Source organism: Artemia franciscana, chromosome 7 (assembly GCF_032884065.1).
Source record: "Artemia franciscana chromosome 7, ASM3288406v1, whole genome shotgun sequence".
In the NCBI taxonomy this organism is placed as follows: domain Eukaryota; kingdom Metazoa; phylum Arthropoda; class Branchiopoda; order Anostraca; family Artemiidae; genus Artemia; species Artemia franciscana.
The window spans coordinates 13,216,265-13,236,437 of NC_088869.1; the positions used below are offsets into that span (position 1 = coordinate 13,216,265).

General features: G+C 36.3%; 1 long non-coding RNA gene, 3 other non-coding genes and 2 pseudogenes across 5 annotated transcripts in view; 5 read left to right on the top strand and 1 right to left on the bottom strand.

The window, feature by feature from the left end:
• The window catches only part of LOC136028869 (uncharacterized), a 110,196-nt gene that overhangs the window by 37,049 nt on the left and 52,974 nt on the right, over positions 1-20,173 (top strand). The gene's annotated exons all lie outside the window — the stretch shown is intronic.
• LOC136029783 (U5 spliceosomal RNA) lies at positions 1,515-1,624 on the top strand (annotated as a pseudogene).
• On the top strand, positions 3,611-3,802 carry LOC136029773 (U2 spliceosomal RNA). The gene has a single exon (XR_010618101.1). It is a non-coding gene; the product is annotated as a U2 spliceosomal RNA (small nuclear RNA).
• LOC136029771 (U1 spliceosomal RNA) lies at positions 4,539-4,697 on the top strand. The gene has a single exon (XR_010618099.1). It is a non-coding gene; the product is annotated as a U1 spliceosomal RNA (small nuclear RNA).
• On the top strand, positions 7,937-8,122 carry LOC136029775 (U2 spliceosomal RNA). Its single transcript, XR_010618103.1, has one exon. It is a non-coding gene; the product is annotated as a U2 spliceosomal RNA (small nuclear RNA).
• Positions 17,496-17,614, bottom strand: LOC136029765 (5S ribosomal RNA; annotated as a pseudogene).

Consider the following 20,173-nt stretch of genomic DNA (forward strand, 5'->3'; position numbering starts at 1 on the left):
ACAATTGGCTTGGCATAGTGATCTATTAAATTTTTGCAAAGTAACCCTAATTGGCAAGCAGAAGAGGGGCAGTTCCCCGTCGCAAGCACCGTTGTACTTCCGGGAGAGTTTCCCTTGAACTGCGGGGATCAGGTGAACGGGGACTGACGCTTTCCTTGTTTATTGGGGTACATCCCAGGGAGAAAGTGACGTCACAACAGTATTGTGCATTGCGTTAATTTTTGAGAAAATATTATGGACACATTTTGACTTGATGTTATTCGGTGATATATGATTATTCAGTTACGTAATGATGGATTCTATTTACGTGTGTCTGTACTGAACCTTTTACAGCGGCAAATAGCGAAGGACAAACACACAGTGATAAAAATAGCTGCAAAGTTTTTTGGGAAAGAGGCCATCAAACAGGCGATAGAAGTGTGCAAAACTGCTTTGGACCTTGAGGTCCCTGATAAACGCAAAGGTACGCATCCTGTTGCTACTTTTTATAGCGATTTTTTCGAGTTGATCAGTAGCCGGGTAGAGCGTGGTATTGAGTTGCCGCTTTTCGTGATTGTAGACCCATCTGATGTACCTTCTATTTCTAGCGACCCAAGCACGATCGTACCTTCGCGCCTTAATAATTGCGTAAAAATGTTGAACTTTCTGGTGGAAAAACAGGAGACTACATCCCGAACTCCAAACCGAGTAGCCTGGCCCTCAGCACCAACTCGTCAGCTCGAAACTATCCCTCTAGTATTGATGAACATTCCCGAAGGATTAAACGTGCAGAATCCTACGAAACAACGTGAATTTATTCAAAAGCTTGGGTGTGCGGACAAGGTAAAACACATTACGGCTCGCAGGGATAGGCTTGTCGTACATATGTCAGATGAAGAGTCCGCTGTAGCAGCTGTCACAGCGATACCTATTTCACTGAAAATTTGCACTAAAGTCATTAAATCAGAACATTTTGGCATCGTTAAAATGGATTCGACGTTTTTCAAATCCCAGGCCTTGTCGATAGTGTTATAAGTGCTAGACGTTTCGAAAACTCTCGAGTGGCTCAGTTGAAATTCAGATCAAAAGAAACTTCGGACCTCGCAATTAATCACGGTGTCAAAATAGAGTACTGTTTGTTTCGAGTTGACATGCCCATTGAAAAGCCTAAACAGTGCCATAACTGCCATGGTTTTGGTCACTTAGTACGCGACTGTACCGGCCCAATCAAGTGCAGCAAATTTGCAGGAAATCATAGTATCCGTGATCAGGTGTGCTTGGCGCAAACCACAAAGTGCGCTAACCATCAGTATTTAAATAATAAATTGCAGAATCACAAGTTCCATAACATTCTTTAGAACAATAAAGTTACCCATGAATTGCTGTTCATTGAATATGTTTTTGCATCATAGGTTTTTTGGCCCGTATTTACTTGATTGAACATTGAATTTCTTATTGCTTTCGAACCTTGTTAAAAAAAAAAAAAACACGAGGATTTATTTGTATATACCTGAGGCAACCTTAGCAATTTTCATAGCTCTGGCCTCTCCTCATATCGAGTTAATCTTTCGCGTTTTACTAAAGATTACCGTGGGGAGGGGCACTTGATGAGTCTTAACAAATTTTTGAATGCCGAAAGGCATTTCAAGATTACTTATCTAGATATTAATATTATTTAGATACTATCTTACTTATCAAGATATTAGGGTTGTCAGACAAGTAACCCCTGGAAAATGCAAGATAATTGAAGTAATTTATGAACAAAAATCCAATCTTTTCAAAAGTATAAAACAAATTGTGAACTTATGGGGGCAAATAGTAAAAAGGGACAGTAATTGTGAAATATGGCACAACTTTCAGGGGTGTCTAAATAAGCTATGCTTATAGGGAAGTAGACGCGATTAGTGTTGTTAGTCGCCTAGTTGCCTACAGCCCTTCAGTTGACAAGTGGCTGGCTAGATGTTTGTTGTTATCTTTTGCAGATTACATCTAGGGAAGCTACTTTTCAGCGGGTAAGGGATGCTCGAAGGCTCTCTTGGTTTGGTGCAATAGTGTACCAAGTCCTAGGCGCTCTTGACTCCCAAATCTCTTAGGGCCCTCATTCCTCCCTCGTCTAGGAACCGTATTTCCATTCCAGTTTAGGGGATTCCTCTAAAATGAGGAGTTTGGAGATCTTACAGGGGCAAATCCTTTCATTTGGGGACTCCATTGGTTTCTAGACACAATACTCAGTCTGGCGGGAGAACACGATCCAAGAGACAATTCTCTGTGTGAAGGGAAAAGAGAATCAACAGGCGATTCTCCATGTGAAGGGAGACCAAGAAACGGGTCTGTGAGGAAGGAGAAGCCTGGAGCCTAAATGCAAATATAACACAAAATCCCTGTGATTTACCACCTCAAAGTTTTATCTTCGTTGATACATTCGGGGAGTCTGAAGTATGGCATTCTAACAGCTAAACTAATGTTTTTCTCGGTCTGAAATGACTGAAATACATTCTACAACATATTTTGGCACAAGGAATTGGTGTGGTCAGGACTGGCCCATTTTTCTTTTGTAGGCCTTCCTCCAGAACCATCCTAAATTTTACACAAGTCTATTTTGCCTCCAGAGGGAGAAGACTTTGTGATGGGCCAATGGGCTTGTACGAAATTTGAAGGGAAATGATTCTTGTATTTATTTGTTCAGCCCTTAGATGGTGTAAAAGCGATTCAAGTCCCAGCTACATTTAGTCCTCTTTTGTTTCGTCTTAAAAAGTAACTATTTCTGGATTTATTATCCTTAGCCACGTAATTTACTTAGGCTAAAAAGTAAAAGGCAAAGCATTGCTCAAGAAATGTGAACAAAATTAACTCTTTTTACTAAGTCTCTCCAGCTCGACTTCATTTTTTTTTTTTTTCATTTCTTTTGCTTTTCTACAGTGGCATAATTTCGTCAAAATCCAAACTTGAAGGGGATGGAGGAGCAAAGATGGAACCCTTTGTCCAAAATAAAGTGAAAATAGCAGTAAAAACTAAAAAAAAAACCATTTGGTACCACAGAGGCACAAATTTGGTGCTGCCCAGGCTCCCGGCTAAGGCAGCTGGTGCTTTATTTGGATAGTTCCCTGTTGATTTGCAGATAGATTACCACGGGAAAAAGAGGTCACCAGCAGATTGAAAGAATCCCTAATGCTAAGTGCATAGGTCGCATGCTCCTATTCTATAATTGCTGCCTAACCAATACTCTTTGTGTTGGGCAGTTTACACCCAATCAAAGGCATTGCTTAAAAATAAACTAAATACTAGGCTACCTAAACTAAATTACTAAATACCTAATGAATGAAAATCCAAGGGATTAAAGTCGTCCCTTCCTAATGAATGTCATTTCACGCTTTAGCTTTTTTTTGAAATTTCGCGCTGATCTTTGCAGTATAAGCCAGTGCTGCTGCATAAGTATTTTCAAGAAGACTGATCATAATCTGCAATCTATAAGAATTTGTCAGCCTTCGTTTGAAAAATTCGAATTTTCCCTGAAGATCCCTAAAAACCCTTACTTTACCCCAGATTTCCCTGAGTCCCTAGATTCAAAATAAGTGGCCCTAAAAGAAGTGATTTTCCCCTAAAATAGGGTAATCTCCATAGAAGTGGAAGCCCTGCTTCTAGGCCTTTTGGCTAAGATCTAAGTGTAGTATCTGTTCTTATTAGCTTAATATCTGATACGGCCCCTACATTTGGCCCAGAATATTAAACTGATTTTTGGAAGCCGGAGGGATTTCGGGGCTTACTCCGCTCCCTTTACGGGTTGGTCCGGTATTGCAGTACTTCCAGGATTGGCGTATCCCTTTCGAGGGGAAACCAAAGTCTATGAACCCTAGTCAATAGTGGGTATAATAGGTTATTCAAAGTGAAGAGGGACCCTGCCGTTAGTTACTTAGTCCTTGAATACACTGAAAATCTTTTTTTTTTTTCATATGAAAAACATAAGAAACACTATAAATAAATTTACAAAAATTAATGGTAAAAAGCCAATGGGTGGACGCCATAATTAATTTAAAGTGCCCAAGCTGGATCCAAGTCCCCATGTATCTTTATCGAAAATAGTTCGTAATTATAAACTGCTGAAATTTAAATTGAGCCAATATTCGATAAAATGGCTGAAGCGATTGTTTTTGGCCTCAGGCGGCTTGGTTCTGCGGTGAGTTGTTGATTGTAGTAATGACTAAAGCCCCTCCCCCCTCTATGATGGTTAGAGAGAAAATAATTGGCAAAGTCAGTAGAACGGTCACTGGGTTCTCAGAAATTAGAGTTTCAACTTTTCAGTCAAATTGATAAGAGAGTGAGAAACTCCTGATTTTCTTTTCTCAAAATGGTAAACTTGCATTTAAACAATCTAGAGGCTTGCATATGAAAATGAAATGGGGCATTCCTATTTTCAAAAACAATTCAGAGACTTGATTCACTGCTGTGAAAAGTTTTATAAAGCTGCATCTGTTTAATTAATTAGAGTTTCTGAGTGGCATTCAAAGCAACTGGATTTATGTCAAAAGACATTAGTAAAATGTTATCTATTTGAAGATTTCATAATTACCTAGCTGGGAAGCTGCCTTAATCATAAAGGAGGCGCTCCCAGGCTGAGGCCTTTCCATTGCACTTCGGATTGGCTGACCCCTGTGATTACCCCAAATGGGGTTAACAACATAATTTTTGGTAGTGGGGGACTGCGTTCGCGCGGACCCCTGTCCACACGTTGAATAGGTTTCTTCCTTTGAGCTCGTACTATATTGTAATTTTGTGAATTGAAATGAAAAAGCATGCAAATTGATAATGTTTAAACCAAATAATTTAGAACATCTCTTAAATAAACACATTTTGTTTTTCTTAGTCTTGTATTAAAGCAAATGATGGGGTATCAATGACCAGGCGCCATAATTAAATTAAATTGCCTAAACTGATTGAATTCCTGATGCATTTTGTTTTTGAAAATACTCCGTAGTTATCAAATACCGATTTTTAAATTGAACTAAGAATCGAATCCAATTGCTGAAATTTAAATTAAGTCACAAAGGCTAGTCTTAAAAAGTGAAATGCCCTTGGTCACCACACATTTCATCAAGTCTATTGTATTGGCAACATATCAGACTAAGAATTCCTTCACTACCGCTAAGCTTCTTGGAATATTTTAATAGGGGGCCTTTGGCTACAGCTATCAAGATATTAGGGTTGTCAGACAAGTAACCCTGGAAAATGCAAGATAATTGAAGTAATTTATGAACAAAAATCCAATCTTTTCAAAAGTATAAAACAAATTGTGAACTTATGGGCAAATAGTAAAAAGGGACAGTAATTGTGAAATATGGCACAACTTTCAGGGGTGTCTAAATAAGCTATGTTTATAGGGAAGTAGACGTGATTAGTGTTGTTAGTCGCCTAGTTGCCTACAGCCCTTCAGTTGACAAGTGGCTGGCTAGATGTTTGTTGTTATCTTTTGCAGATTACATCCAGGGAAGCTACTTTTCAGCGGGTAAGGGATGCTCGAAGGCACTCTTGGTTTGGTGCAATAGTGTACCAAGTCCTAGGCGCTCTTGACTCCCAAATCTCTTAGGGCCCTCATTCCTCCCTCGTCTAGGAACCGTATTTCCATTCCAGTTTAGGGGATTCCTCTAAAATGAGGAGTTTGGAGATCTTACAGGGGCAAATCCTTTCATTTGGGGACTCCATTGGTTTCTAGACACAATACTCAGTCTGGCGGGAGAACACGATCCAAGAGACAATTCTCTGTGTGAAGGGAAAAGAGAATCAACAGGCGATTCTCCATGTGAAGGGAGACCAAGAAACGGGTCTGTGAGGAAGGAGAAGCCTAGAGCCTAAATGCAAATATAACACAAAATCCATGTGATTTACCACCTCAAAGTTTTATCTTCGTTGATACATTCGGGGAGTCTGAAGTATGGCATTCTAACAGCTAAACTAATGATTTTCTCGGTCTGAAATGACTGAAATACATTCTACAACATATTTTGGCACAATCAATTGGTGCGGTCAGGACTGGCCCATTTTTCTTTTGTAGGCCTTCCTCCAGAACCCTCCTAAATTTTACACAAGTCTATTTTGGCTCCAGAGGGAGAAGACTTTGTGATGGGCCAATGGGCCTGTACGAAATTGGAAGGGAAATGATTCTTGTATTTATTTGTTAAGTCCTTAGATGGTGTAAAAGCGATTCAAATCCCAGCTACATTTAGTCCTCTTTTGTTTCGTCTTAAAAAGTAACTATTTCTGGATTTATTATCCTTAGCCACGTAATTTACTTAGGCTAAAAAGTAAAAGGCAAAGCATTGCTCAAGAAATGTGAACAAAATTAACTCTTTCTACTAAGTCCTTCTAGCTCGACTTCATCTTATAGGACTTTTTTTTCATTTCTTTTGCTTTTCTACAGTGGCATAATTTCGTCAAAATCCAAACTTGAAGGGGATGGAGGAGCAAAGATGGAACCCTTTGTCCAAAATAAAGTGAAAATAGCAGTAAAAACTAAAAAAAAGCCATTTGGTACCACAGAGGCACTATTTAGTACTCTAAAAAAGCTATAAATTTACTTTAAAAAAAAAAAGAAAAAAAAGAGATGTGTCTCTGTAGATCCTTAAATTTATAGGTTTATATTAGTTTAGACTCAATTTTGGAAGAAACTAAATTTCAGAAGGGGGTAGGAGAATGAGGTTTGGGAGGGGCAGTTGCACCTTCCAGCTCCATAACAAATTACGACCCTACTTTTCTATGGTTTCGAACCTTAGAGTTGTTTAATAAGCTTTGATCAAATTTTCCTATAAAACTGGAATTCTACTTGAAGGCCATCTATTCTTCAAGACAGTCTTCTGGGCTACATGGTTAGTAAGAAGATGGAATTATATAATTACTCAAGTAAATGACAAATGAAAAGGACAAATACTTATACAATAAAGTAAGCAATCATTTATTTGATAAAGTCTCACTGTTTCGTGTCTGTGTATCTTTCTTAGGTGATTGAAAATTCAGCTTTTGTTTCCATATTTGAAGCAAATTTAATAATGTCTTAATAAAACTTGCATTGTTACCATGTAGTATATATGGAAAACCAGTTGTTTTAATTCAGGGAAAGAAATTTTCTCTACAAGATGTTTTTCCTGCATTCTTCCTCTTAGATTCAAAAAAATCTCTTCGTGGTATTATCATTGAAAAAGGGCTTGTTTTTTTCTTTGTATTTTTGTTTAAAAAAAATGAAAAGACAACGAGATTCCCCTGCCTGGAATCTGGAGAATCCTGGATTTTGCCCCCTCTCCCCTTCCCCTTGGGCTGTGTGTTTACAAATGTATTTTGAGCAAGGAATACAAAAAAAAAACCATCGGAAACTTGTTTAAATGCATTGCGCTACGTTTTAACGAGTCGGACAAAAATATCGGGAATTAGCTCAATGGGTCCAGCCTTGTCCCCTAGTTTCCATGAATTGGCGCTTTAGATCAATACCAGTGGTGTTGACTGGTGGATTGACAATTTTTATTGCAAATGAGGGTGTTTGTTGGGGTATTTTTGTAAAAGAAAGTAAAAAAAAAAACAAGAGAATTGTTCTCTCTGAATCTCGAAAAAAACTCTTCTCTGTCCCCCACCCCCTTAATTGCCGTGAATTAACGTTATTCATCAATGCTGGTTTCGATCATTGTCAGCTAAAGGGCCAAGAGAATATTATCTCTGATTTAAGGTGTTAACTTTTCTGATTTTGGCTTTTTGAGCGACAATTTTGTCCAAGTCTTGATTGGAAAATTTTCCGTTTACCATTAAAATTTGGAGATAAACTTTGATATGATGGGAAATGTTTCGTACTGTTTACAAAAATCTAAAAACAAAGTGATAAGGTAATTGAATGTTATTTGAGAATTGGATCCGAAATAAATTTTGTGACAAACTTTGTTACTCGTATTCTTATAAGTCTTTTAACAATCCTTGTTAAATTATCGCTTCTCGGCCTTTTGGCTAAGATCAAAGTGTAGTATCTGTTCTTTTCAGCTTAATATCTGATGCGGCTCATATATAGGGCTTAGAATATTAAACTGATTTTTGGAAATAAGAGGGATGTCGGGGTTGCTCCGCTCCCTTCACGTGTTCAAGTTCATTTATTTAATAATCGCACATACATGTATATATATATATATATATGACATAGGCCCATGGGGAGACAAGCTCGAAAAACTAGGCCTAGACAAAGAATAAAATAATAACACACTACAATACAAAGATAAACATGACGGCAAAGATACAATAACACAACAATAGTATGAAAGTAGCAGCTAGCTCAGGATCATTCAATACTGTTGAAAAAATTAAGAAAGTAATATTATTAAATATAAATTAATACTGGAAGATAGCTGAGAGGCCCATAATCACCCAGAGCAACGAACCATACAAAAACTTTGCCTTACTAAAAAGATACTTAATTAATTAAAAATAATCCTGAACTAAATGAAATTTAAGTTTCCTTTTTATTAAATGGATAGAGGAAAAATTATCAATAAGAGCCTTGTGAGCATCCCAGCACCGAGCTATTGACAAAAACGGAGCGAATTTAGATCTCTCAGTATTATATTTGTCAATGTAGATATCCTTTTTTTGTCGAGTGTTATAATTATGTAAATCTTGTGATTGGGAGAACAAACTTTGATGGAGGTAATATGGCGGTAATTTCTTAATGTCATAATTGATTTTGAAAAGAATTGCTCCAAAAGCAAATTGTTGAGTGACTGGAAGTATATCTAGATAAGTATATAAAGATGCAGTAGAAGACTTATTTGGAAGTTCAATAGGTGATGGAATAAAAAGTTTAAGGATTCTTAGGGCTTTATTTTGTAAAATCTGTATTGGTTTAATATGGCTTTTGAATGTAGATAAAAATACTAGAGAACAATAATTAATATTAGTCTGAATTAGAGCAAAATAAATACTTCGTAAAGCAGAGTAGGGCAAACTAAGCTTTAACCTTCGCATTAAGCCAACATACCTTGAAATCTTTAATCGTAAATTTTGAATGTGTGTTTTAAAAGATAAGCTTTCGTCAATCACAAGTCCAAGGTACTTTGTCATTTTCACCCGAGATATTGATAATAGATACTTTGAAGAAGTAACTCGGGTAATACGAGGGCAGATATTTGACTTTCTGCCGTAAATTATGAAATTTGTTTTTGATACATTCAAAGCAATAAAATTTGAAGAACACCAATCAAGAACATTAGAAAATGCAGTATTCAGTTTTGTCTCCAACTCCTCGTCATTCTTTTCAGAAATTGAAACTGCCGTATCATCAGCAAAATGTGTGTTGAGACACGGGGATGTAAAAGCGCGGTGAAAATCATTTATATAAATTAAAAAAAGTAGAGGACCTAGGACAGAGCCCTGAGGTACCCCAACCTTCGAAGACTGATGTACAGGTGAAGAGAGAAAATTGCCTCCATCTAATCGTTGCTTTCTCATATCAAGATAAGATTTAACTAGATCCAACGCCGGTCCACGCACACCACAATTATCCAATTTACTAAAAAGAATACAATGGGATATTGTATCGAATGCTTTTTTAAAATCTAAATATATTGTTGCTGGAATTTCACCTCTATCTAAGCATTCATGAATATATTGGATGAGAGCAACGGTAGCATGTTCAGTGTTGTGTCCAGACCGGAAACCAAACTGGAAATTTGTGAAGAAATTAGACGATTTAAGAAAGTCATAAAACCTCTTATAAATTGCCTTCTCAAGTATTTTAGAAAATGCTGACAAAATAGAAATAGGGCGGTAATTTGATGGATTTTCAGGAGAGTCACCTTTGTGAAGCGGAACTATCCGCACTTCTTTAAAAGCAGATGGAAAAACTCCAGTTTTAAATGAAAGATTAATTATATGCTGTAATGGTAATATTATTGCAGACAGTATTTCTTTAACAATTTTAGAACTAGACCCGTCAATTCCCGCTGAATTACCTGGATTTAGATCACACACTATTTTTGTTATTTCAGAATGAGAAATAGGCCCGAGAAAAATTGAATTACTTTGAGGAGACGGAAGGTATGAAGAAAAATGTTTATTACTACGTGAATCAAACTGGTTCATTACTGATGAAACAATTTTCTCTCCTATTTTAGCAAAATGAGTATTCAAAATATCAGCCACTTTCTCCGATTTATTAGTAGTCGAACCATCTTCTAAACTAATAACTTCAGGAAAATTAGACTTACTTTCTTTTTTTATAAAATAATTAATTAAAGACCACGTTTTGCGAGGAGAATTTTGAGCTTCTTCGAAAGACTTTTTATAATACAATTGTTTCGACAAACGTATCATTGTGGTTAATTTATTTTTGAAAATTCTAAAATTTTTAATATTATAATCAGTTGGATTCTTTAACTGCTTTTTAAATAACTGATTTTTTTCTCTTAACTGATATCAAAATTCCAGACGTTATCCATGGCCTTATAGGAAATTTTTCTCTGCAACTTTTAATTGTAACAAATGGGCAACTAGAATCAAGGCAGCAATTGAAATTTCTTAGAAAATTATCAGTTGCCATATCTGTATCCTCCGTGGATATTACCTCCTGCCAATCCAATAGTCCAAGGCTTTCATTCAGGTGCTTTAATGTTATTTTATTTATTAACCGTCCTTGACGTTCCTTACTTACCTGTGGTATTTTATAAGTAAAAGCTAAATCTGAAACCAGCAGGAAATGATCCGATATATCACTTAAAACTGCAAAATTTGCTTGAATAGGTAAAGATGTAAAAATATTATCAATGAGAGAAGCAGAACTAGGTGAAATTCTTGTAGGTATCAGGCAAGTAGGAAGCAGACACGCAGAAAAGCAAGAAGACAATAACTCAACAGAAGATTCATTTGAAGTTTCTAGAAGGTCAATATTGAAATCTCCGGAAAGGATTACATCTTTATTTTGAAAATGGGGTTGATGCAAAAAATCATGGAGTTTAGAGAGGAAAGATTTGACTGGAGAAGAAGGCGGTCGGTATACTACGCAAAAAAAAACATCTTTTTTTCCAAGACTAATTTCAGTCACCATTACTTCAAAAAGCATTTCCTCATGAGAACCTTCCAGATTTGCAATGCGTCGAAAAGAGATACCTTCTTTAACTATTACTGCTAAACCACCTTGGCGCCTAGTCAATCGGTTTTTAAAAATAAATTGATATCCAGGAAAAACAACCTGAGGAGTCAGGTCTGTAAGAAAAGTCTCACAGAATCCAACGACATGATAAGATAATTTATGAACTACATCAATAAGATCATCCTGTGAACTAAAAAAACCCCTACAATTTAAAAATCCTGTTCTCACAACACCGGTACTGGGAAGATCAGAAACTTCGGAAGGTAATTTATATTTACAATTTGGAAAGTTAATTAGCCCACCGTCATTTATCTTATTTCCTGAAAATTTATCATGGCTCTGGAATATGGAAAAATCAAAAGGGTTAGATTCAAGGTATCTCAGTCTATCCCCAATGCAACTATCATCCAATGTGCAAAATCAGAATTATGATCCGAACTAGCAGAAACTTTCGCAAAATGCATACCGTCTGAGTCTTAAAGTAGCAAAAACAACTGAACCAGTGAGAACTCGAAAATAATGAAAGAAAAAGAAAAAGAAGACAACAAAAGACAAAAAAAAGGACCATGATTATTACGGCTAGATCGTATTTAAATTTTAAACAAACCATGATGACGACAAGAAAAAAAAGAAACAAATATATATATATATACATATACATATACATAAACATATATATATATATATACCCACATATACACATACACATACATATCTCCCTACAAATTAAAATATAACCCATACTAACAGCAAAAATCATCACTTATCTTGACAAAACCCCATCAAAAAAAAAAAAGAAAAGAAAAAAGAAGAACTTTCAACTGTTGTCACTTAAAAGGAATAATAGACATTTTAAATAATCATTATAATCTTCACTGGAGTTCAATAATAACTATTAAGCTTCATGTTGGTCATCGTATTTTATCCACTTATCAGAGTTCAGGTGACTTACTTCTAACCATAGATCCGCTCCCTTTTGTTTGATCCTGGAGGACTCCCATTTTCCAGCTTCGCGCAGACCTTTAGCCTTGGCCCGGTATTGCAGCACTTCCGGGATTTGCGCACCCCTTTCGAGGGGAAACCAAACTCCATGAACCCTAGTTAATAGTGGGTACAATATGCAGGGCTGCCACTTCTAGGGAGATTTCCCTATTTTAGGGAGAAATCATTTCTTTTAGCTAAACTTATTTTGAATTTAGGTACAAAGGAAAATCTGGGGTAAAGTAAGGATTTTCAGGGAAATCTGGGGTAAAATAAGGATTTTAGGAATTCCCAAAAGAAAGAATTCGACCAAAGTTAGCTGACAAGTGGCTTCAGTTCCCAATGTTTAAAAACTGGATATATAAAAGAGTGTCAAATAAGTCAAATAAAATACTTATGTACCATACTGTGGGTTCTGTTTGAAATATGAATATTGTGGGAAATCAGAGATGACCAGGCATGCTCTGACCAAGCATATAAAACCAAGCAATGAAATTGAGACGAAGGTTGGTAGTGGCAGCATTGAAAAACTTTTGACTATGCAATAATTCCAAAGAAATTGAACAGCTATTGAATTGAAACTGTATATTTTTTGGCAAAACATAATCTGCCATTAGGTCTTGCAGACAGCTTGGTCCCTCTTAAGAAAATTATTTCCTAAAGACCAGGTTCTAGCACGAGTCACTCTCGGTAATCAGAAAGCTGCAAAGATTTTGCGACAGATTTTTCTTTTGGTAATACAACCAGTTAGTTGAGTTCCTCAAAGCTACTTCTTCTCTGTGATAATTGATACGACCACTGATTGTACTGTTGACAAGCGACTAGCTATCAGAGTGTTATCTTTTAGTGAGAAAGATCTAAAACTTCATGTCAAAGTATTGGACATGGTTAAGTGAAGTGATAGATCAGCTGAGGGTCTGACTGCCAGCTTCAAACAAGTCATTGAGAAAGAACTCGATTCTCTCACAAAATTTTGGTTGGATTTTGTGCGGATATTACTTACAACATGTTTGGAGCCAATAGATCTGCTTCAACGCTATTGAAAACATGGAACCCCATGTTATGAATGTGAAATGCTCATGCCATCTTATTCACTTATGTTCATCATATGCATGCTTGTCACTTCCTAAGACACTAGAAGGCTTGGCACCAAATATCTGCCCACTTTTCCAGAGGCGCTTCAAGGCGAGAGGATGCAGTATGCTGAATTTCAGAAGTTTTTTCAATGCAAAGCGCTCTCAATTTTTATACCCGGACAGATCCGTTGGTTGTCCCTTCTGGCCTGCATAAAGAGGCTTATTGAGCGCCAGGCTGTTCTAACTCAGTATTTTACAGAAACCAGGTTTGGCGACACAACTGCAACCAATGAACTTGTCTTGTCAACATTACAAAGCAAGTTGACAAAGCCATACCTTGAATTCATGGACTACTCTCTTGGCCTTTCCAACGAATTTAGAAGTTTTCCAATCTGAGCTTCCACTTCTTCCCTCCCTAAAAGCAACTGTCAGCAAACATGTGAATGATATTGAGTCTAATGTCATGAAACTGGACTGTATTCGCAGCGTTGGTTTGTTTACCAAAATGGATCTTTACCTTTCAAGTGAGTACCTGCCTTTAGACCAAACATATGTGGGAATAGCTGCAACCAATTCAATGTATTTTTTGGCTTTGATTGAACCAAGGAATGCAAGACATTTGAAGCCAAAATCTCTGAGGCCACTATTTGCGAGATTTCCTATCCTAAGAGAAAAGTGTTGCCTCTAGAAAACAAACTTAGAACAGAGGTCACAGGCAATGACTGATGTCACTGAGCTTCACCTGGAAGCAGCCCAAGTTCAAGACCTGTCAGTTTAACAGTACTGGATGAAGATATATAGTCTGAACACTCGCAGTGGCGAAATCCAGTACCCGGAATTGCGGAAGTGCATACCACTGATGTTCTCTTCACCTTTCAGCAATGTGGCAGCTGAGCATTTGTTTAATCTCCTGAAGTTAGTCAAAACAGACATCCGAAATAGTATCAAGTATGTCACACTAGTCTCACTCATTCGAATCAATTACTGGTTGAAAACTGAACATAAAACTTCATCAACTGTCAGCATACCGAAAGCTGTTGCTGGCTTCAAGACTTAAATTAGACTTTTTTATGTGTTCTAGGTAGTGTGAAAGATGTTTCACATATCATTATTTAAAGTAAAAAAAATAACAATTTGATGCTGTGCAATTTTTTTTTCGCGTAGATTATATGGAAATGTAAGGGAAAATAATCCGTTTTTCTAAGGAGAAAAATAGGGAGAAATCAAACCTTAAGACAGGGAATTTTAGGGAAAATTGATATTAAAATAGGGTAAAATGAAATTGAAAAGTGGAAGCACTGACAATATGTTATTCAAAGTGAAGAGAGACCCTGCCGTTAGTTACTTAGTCCTTGAATACATTGAAAATCATTTTTTTTTTTCATAGGAAAAAAAGAAGAATTACTGTAAAAACCCTGACTTATTGGAGTTTCCCCAAATTCCCTATAAATTAAATTGTGCTCTTCAAAATATACCCAACAATTAATGTTCGTAAATATATAAACGCCAATACGAAATAAAATTTGCTAATTTCCTTTGGCGTCAATTATGGGGAGATTTCAAAGGGCATAAAATGCTTTTTGGGAAACTTAAAAAAAAACTGGGAAATTCGGGGATAGTGGACCATTGGAGATAAGTGCAACTATTCTTCTGTATTAATTATAAGGAATTTATCAAGGGAGTAATTATCTTGATAAATAAATAATAGACTTGGCACCTCCAATGAATCCTGTTAGCAATTATGTCTCTATCAATGACTGGTTTTCTTATATCTGGACCAATGTCAAGTTTTCATACCAAGTTGTATAAATGCAAGTTTTACTCAGCCATAATTGGATAACCGACGGTTTATTGTCGGCCAAATTCACTTAATCAAATGGTTTATAAGCTTAAGGTTTTTCAGCAACGACGAAAAACAAAGGTTTTTTCTACCAGAACTTTACCCATCTTATATGTAATATTCTAGAATTCAGATTTTGGTTGTTTTAAACTCATGAAGTTTCTAGGGCAAAATCACATTTTCATCAGTGTTGCCACGTTAAAGCACATAGCATCAGCAAGCAAAACTGGTTAGTTAGATTTGGTAACGCTTTTTTTTCCATACAAAATCAAATTTTGAAAATCTACTGATTGCTAAAGACACCTTCAAGAGAAAGCTACATCTTCATAAGCTGTTATATCCCATATATTTTTGTTTACTTTCTACTGATGTTGAAGCTATATCCTGATTACATAGAAAAAATCCAATAAGTTTTTTTAAGATAAAATCAAAAAGTGAATTTAAATTTGTAACGAACAGTAATTACCAAAAAAACATTGTACGTAAGCCCAATGCATAAATCAGAAGTTCCTTTGTTATTCTTTTGTTATTTTTTCCAACGTTTGAATAGAATGACTTTATAAAGAAAAATACTGCGTCAAAAAATGGCTTTGTATTTAAGACAGTAACACTAAATAAATTGTCATAAATGTTTTACGTCGAGGAACTCGACCAGTCGCTTGTTTTTTATTGACTTTTTGCAAATTTTTTTTTTTACTTTATTTTGGCACAAACTGCATATCTGCAGAATGGGTTCTTTTACACTAGACATTAAACTCCAATTTTTCTAGTCATTTATCAAATATATGGTAGCGTTCTACTGTCATATGTCACTACCTCAAAGAACTTAACCAATTCAAAGAATCAAATGGAATTTTCACTGTCCTCGGTACTTCAATCGTATTTTGAAAGTCTGAAAAAAAAGTCAACTTCAGCCAAAAAGGCTACCAAGCCAATTGCTGGTAGCAAGAAACCTGTAAAGACTTTCAAGAAACCCGCTGTTGCCAAAAAAGCAGTAGCAGCAAAGAAGTCGACACCTAAGAAGGGGCCATCAGTCAAGAAATCTCTCGCGCCAAGAAAGTGGCATCTAAAAAGTCAGTAGCTAAGAAACCAGCTAAAAAGTAATGTGTGCAATAGGTCTATCCCACAGTATCAAACAGCCCTTTTCAGGGCTATCAAAGCAAATGCTCGAAACTCTGTTCAGAAAGTTATAATGCTATCAATTTCAAATTTTGACTGTCTACTTTTCCCTTTCAAGTATAATTTAGCTGTTGTTTGAGCCCAAAACACGGTCTATAATAGACCGTGACCGAACTATAATAGACCGAACTTTTGTATTCTAGCGCTATTGCTGTCTACAAAACACCATTTTGGACTAAATTTTACGGCTGAATCGTAAGGTTCAAACTCAATAATAAAGTACTCACATTGATAAATATACAAATACATCGCCATAGCTGAATGGGTAGAGCGGCGCCTTCAAATCGTTGGAGGGAAGGATCCATTCCCGACAAGGCTGATCAATGATAACTAATATAATTTACATAACGGAAAAATAATAATAATTATACAAAGGAAAAGGATATAATTAAATCCTGTTTTTGCTTAGGACAATATAACTTTTTTTTAAAAAACAGATTCATTAAGGAAGCGTAAATCATTCCAACTAGGCACATAAATAATAGTACTATTTTATAGGGAAATACCACAATTATAAATATTCTTGCTTAATTTCTTTTTTCAAATTCCGACAATAAAAGTCTTTGATTAAAGTCAGTCGTTTGTGTTGGGCTGTTGAAGGAGCAAGTACATTGGTATCATTGATACTATTGAAAGACAAAGATAGTTGAACTGTACAATGGAGTTGAGCCCAAAAATATATGAAGACGATTTGGACATAAATACACTGTTGAGTGAGCTTTTATCAGAAATTACAGGTGAAGTGCCCCCAATGGAATACACTAAATTACACGCCAACTTTTTGGAAATCAGGAATGAGTGTGAGTCAACTGTTGTTTTGGCTTAGCTAATAAGCCAATAAATAAAGTCAAAAACTGTGACCAAAGTGACATTCCAAGTCCCCAATATATTTGACCGATCAAGGAGATGCCCAAAGGGCTGAAGAGCCCATTCCAGCAGAGGAAAATTAACCATTTAAAACTCTCTGTTTCTTGGTGGCTTTCAACTTGATTTAGTTGCTGGAATTGTCAACTAAAATATTTTGGGAGCTTATAATGTCACTTTGGTTACAATTTATGACTTTATTTATTGGCTTAAATAAATGTGAGTCAATTTTTGTGGCTGTTCAATTTTCGCCTTCATTTAGTGGCTTATCATCTAAGCCAAAACAGTTGACTCGCATTTATTTATTACCGATAGATGGAAGCAGGGAAATGTCCAATTTAGTCTCTCTTTTTTCTCTTATATCAAATATAATCAGCTTGGTGCTGTTGGAATAAGGAAACGAATTTGTTAAAGAATATTATTTTACTTTGAAAAAAAAAAATCATAATAAAAACATAAAAAAAAAAAATGGCAACAACACCCGGTGTTCCCAGGCGGTCACCCATCCAAGTACTGACCGGGCCCAACTTTGTGTGACTTCTAGGATCTGACGAGACTGGGTACTTTCAACACGGTATGGCCGTTGGCTGAAAGAATTTGTAACAAAATGATTGCTGATCCACAAACTGAAAAGAAACAAAATGCCTTAATTTTAGTCATGAAAGCAAGGTTTTTAGTAGACAAATATTAAGAAAGAATCAAAATATGATTATCAATTGTTTTTTGGTTTTTGGTTGACTACCCTATCGCTTCCTAGGCTAGTTTAGATTAGTCAAATTAGAGGTTCTTTGCATTGGCTCATGGTTATTTTTAAAAGCAGTTCCTCGATTTTTGCGTATAATCTATTGGTTTCTTAGGTGAAAATGAGCTTCCTCTCGAATTCCTATGCTTTGTAACGAGATCAATGTAGAAACAGACTTTATTGCTTGTAACAAAAGGGCAAGCTTGAAATATTTATTCATATTTTGTTGGGGTATAATTTAACGATTTTCAAGGAAAATGTTTCCCCCGCTTCCAGTAAATTCTTACGCGTTGTTACTAGGTAGGTAAATGTGGAAAGTTTTCCTTTTCACATTCAGTATCCTAGATTTCATAGCTTTGTCCTTTCCAGGTGGTCACATGCTATAAAGCATTTGAATTAATTTGTAGCCCTTAAAAGGGCTGTTGGTTAATTTGGGGTTGGGCCTAGAGCTAAACATTAAGATTCATTTCAGCCTTTGCCGGTTTTTCAGTCTTCTTTGGTAGAAGGGCTGCTTGAATATTGGGCAAAACGTCTCCTAGGGCAATGGTGACCCCCGACAGAAGCTTGTTGAGTTCTTCATCGTTTCTAATGGCAAGCTGAAGGTGACGAGGAATGATACGAGTTTTTTTTTGTTATCTCGTGCAGCATTGCCAGCAAGCTCAAGGACCTCGGCAGCCAAATACTCCATCACCACTGCAAGGTAAACGGGTGCACCTTCACCAATTCGCTCCGCATAGTTGCCCTTTCTCAGAAGACGGTGGATCCTTCCCACTGGGAATTGGAGACCTGCCCTGTTTGAACGGGACTTTGCCTTTCCCTTCACTTTTCCACCCTTTCCTCTTCCTGACATGGTTTCTATGTTACGAAATTCTTTTAGACTCTTTAATCACGAACAAATTGAAAATGATGTCTGTTTTTGAATGCGCAAGCAACTTATACTCCAGCGAGCGAAGTGAGTTCCTCTGAGAAAAGAATTGCGCGCGAACTGTAGTCAGGGCTGCCAAATTTTTTTCAAGGAGTGTGTCATATTTTCTCGGAAAATGTGCTTTTTGTGTCATCTCAGATTCCATAATGTGTCACAAAATGTGTCATATTTTTTTGCTACAAGTGGTATCATATTTAATTGTCAAATCTTTATTTAGAGTTTTGAATATGTAATCTTTTCCAAATCAGTTCAAAAAGGAGTAAACTTAACCTTATCCTATTATCTTGGGATCATGACCTTTTTATGACCTTATGAAAGAAATAGAAACATTCGATTAAATTAATGTTACACACTATGAATTTGTGTCTGGGCGGCCAACGAGAAAAGTTTGCATTTATAAAAGTTTTAGGGACAATCAATTCCGACAGCAAATTGAAAATAGACTTTTCGTATGACGTCGTAATCGTAATCGGCTCTATACGTAATCGGCTTTATTGGCTAAGCTTTTTATTAACTCGATATGTAAGCTATTCAACCAGCTTCAATCTAGTATTTTTGTCATATTTTTTGGTGCCTTTATAGGCCAAATGGATTATTCTGAAGGAAAGACATCTCTGTCCGAGGTTGGATACCCCTCCTGTACTCCTAAAAATGGGAGTTGCTGCTTATGCACAAAGCTCTGGTAAACTGCTTGCTGTTGAATTTTTACTACTAAGTACGTACCAGTTGGCTACATCAAATACTAAATCAAGTATTTGATGATTTAGTATTTGACTTTTTTTTGACCGCCAATGACTTTTTTTTCGCGTGGTTTAAGTTTTAAATACGGTGATGGCATCTGTCCTGTATTCTGCACTGTTTGTGTACTATTGCCACCGTTAGGCAGCGCTATTCCCTTCCATTAATTTGTAGCTTTTCTGAAGGTAGAAAATCGAAATTTTACTTTTCTTTTATTACCATTTGAAAATCAAGACTAGGATGACAAAAATATTTAATTTTTTTGAAAAATATCTCATTTTTTTTAAATGTGTCATTTTTGTCGATTGTGTCATTTTTTATTGAAAATGTGTCAATTTCGTTGATTGTGTCATCATTTCGTCTGAATGTGTCATCGTGTCACGCAACATCAAATTGTGTCATTTTGACACAAAATGTGTCAATTTGGCAGCCATGACTGTAGTTAGTATATAAACGGGTCGAGTTTTGGAAACGCTATTCATTTGATTATTGGATTTTGTTAAAGAATCTATCAACAATGGCTCCAAAAACTTCAGGAAAAGCAGCAAAGAAAGCTGGTAAGGCACAGAAAAACATTAGTAAAACTGACAAGAAAAGGAAACGAAAGAGAAAGGAAAGCTACGCCATTTACATTTACGAAGTTATCACGTAAGTGCATCCCGACACTGGTGTTTCTAGCAAGGCAATGAGCATCATGAATAGCTTTGTCAACGATATCTTTGAAAGGATTGCTGCGGAAGCC